General features: G+C 42.6%; 1 pseudogene; it reads right to left on the reverse strand.

The window, feature by feature from the left end:
• Window positions 1–1,106: 1,106 nt before the first annotated feature.
• Window positions 1,107–1,224, reverse strand: LOC126089537 (5S ribosomal RNA; annotated as a pseudogene).
• Between the last annotated feature and the right edge of the window lie 1,299 nt (window positions 1,225–2,523).

Consider the following 2,523-nt stretch of genomic DNA (forward strand, 5'->3'; position numbering starts at 1 on the left):
GTGCCTAGTGGAGGCGACTGCCAGTGGTTGGGGAACATTGGGTGTCCGTGGTGCGTCTGTCGTTTTTGTTTATCAGCCTCTGCAACTGTTCTCCTCCTTATTTCTTCGAGAGCTATGACCATAAGCTGATAGATTTGATTTACAGACATTGGGCGAAGGCATCCTTTAATAATACCTCCTATCTACACCTAACTGGTTGGCGTAATTAGAGTTCCACCAGACAGGGGCCGCAAACTTCGTGGTTGAAATACTAGGACGACTGTAGTTTACAGGCGAATTTTCTCATCTACGAATCAACACTATCAACACCAATCTTGCTTCTCGTACAATTCTCTATACAACTTTTTTTGTTTTCATAGCGCTGAAAGAGACGACGAGTAGAAATTACTCATATCCTTTTCTTATATCCACGTCATTACTCCGAAAACTACCTTACCCCCGGTACCATCAGTATTTCCCGCCAGCTCTTTTCCATTCGCGAATAGTGTGTGGGAGGATCAACTCTTTGCAAACTTGCGTATGAACCCAAATTTCTCTGATTTTTGGTCGTTGTCATTTCACGAGACATGTATGAGAGGAAATACTGTGTTGCCCGACTCTTCTTCTAGCGTACAGTCTCGGAATTTCAACAGTGGCTCTCACCGTGACATACAACACCTTCTCTTGTAGCGACTGGCACTCGACTAATATAAGTTGATCATCTCCATCTTATATGGAATACAGTTTTCCATTTTTCTACTAACATGTTCACCTGTGGTCCATCTCCAGTTCTAGTATCTGTCCTCCAATTCCGAACATCACATAAATTTAGATAATGATAATCAACACAGGTATACCAAGTACAAACTTATCCGTATCTTCATAGCATCTGTCTCCAAGCGCCCGTCTGTATATTGGTATCTTTGGACTCCGTCTTCAGGCCACAAGTGGCCCATCGGGACAATCCGACCGCCGTGTCATCCTCAGATGAGGATGCGGATAGGAGGTGCGTGTGGTCAGCACACCGCTCTCCCGGTCGTTACGATGGTTTTCTTTGACCGGAGCCGCTACTATTCGGTCGAGTAGCTCCTCAATTTGCATCACGAGGCTAAGTGCACCCCGAAAAGTGGGAACAGCACATGGCGGCCCGGGTGGTCACCCATCCAAGTGCCGGCCACGCCCAATAGCGCTTAACTTCGGTGATCTTACGGGAACCGGTGTATCCACTACGGCAAGGCCGTTGCCTGTTGATACCTTTGGCTTTTGAGCAATCGACTGGGAATTTTAGCTGAATTTGTCAGTTGCCGTTTACACATTAATGTTTACATGGTGAATCTGAATTCCACCGACAGACATTGAGGGATGCACTATGGACCAAAACAAGAAATAAATCCCAGTAAACAAGGGCTCTAAAATGTATACCTTGAGAGCAATGAGCCCTTGTTCATCTTCGCTGCTCCGAAACGAATCTCTTCTACTGAACAAGTACTCTCAGTCACTCACAACGTATGCATTTTAGAATACATGTGTACCAGAATTTTCTCCTTGTTTTACTCCATAATACTACACCCCAAAATATGGAAACCAAAGAGGTTCCTGTAGAAGAGATACGTTTCACATTGTTGAAAGTAAACACATATACGTCACTTTAGAACCTAAGTTTATTAAATACTTTTTCTTGTTTTCGTCTGTATCTGAAAGTTTGTCGGTTAAGTTCTGGTTCATCTTGTAATTGGGATGACCTTATACGCTTGCAGATACCTAATGCATCTATTGCCAATCATGAATCCTTTTGTGCATTGAAACTGACATACCTTTAAAAAAGACAATAAAATCATCTGGTAGGACATAAAAGACTATAGTAAAAGGGAATATAAAAACACAGATTATTTTTCTTTTTTTCTAATCGAAGACGTTTGCCCAGCTCCCTGTAGCATGATCGATGAAATATCTTGTAAGATTCCAGCGATGGTGATCATACATTAAATGTTTGTCTGCAAATCATTCGAAAGGGTAGTGTTGCACTTTCGACAATCAGTCATGAACTGTAGCTAGTTGTATGTTCTTTTGAAATGCGAATGTTCATTGGAGGCAAACGTATCGTCACAAGCGTCCCATGCTCTGCGAGCTTTCGCTGATGACGCTGTAGTATACTAGAAAATTCCGTCTTTGAGGTAAGGATACAGGATGACTTGGACCGAATTTCTATTTGGTGTGACACTACTTGCTTTAAGTGCGGGAAATTTAAGTTAATACAGATGAGTGGGAAAAACAATGCTGTGATTTTTGAATACACTATTATAAGTGCGCTGCTTGGCACAGTCACGAAGGTTAAATATCTGGGCGTAAAGTTTTACGAGCACCTAAGGTCGGTAGTATTGAAGGCGAGTGCTCGAATTCCTTTTATCTGGAGTATTCTAGGTACGTGTAGTTCATCTTTAAAGGACAGTGAACAGAACATTTGTATTACCTTTCCCTGAGTACTGCGCGAGTATTTGGGATCCTCGCCAGGTCCGTTTGAAGGGAGACACCGAAATATTTCAG

Source organism: Schistocerca cancellata, chromosome 6 (assembly GCF_023864275.1).
Source record: "Schistocerca cancellata isolate TAMUIC-IGC-003103 chromosome 6, iqSchCanc2.1, whole genome shotgun sequence".
Classification (NCBI taxonomy): domain Eukaryota; kingdom Metazoa; phylum Arthropoda; class Insecta; order Orthoptera; family Acrididae; genus Schistocerca; species Schistocerca cancellata.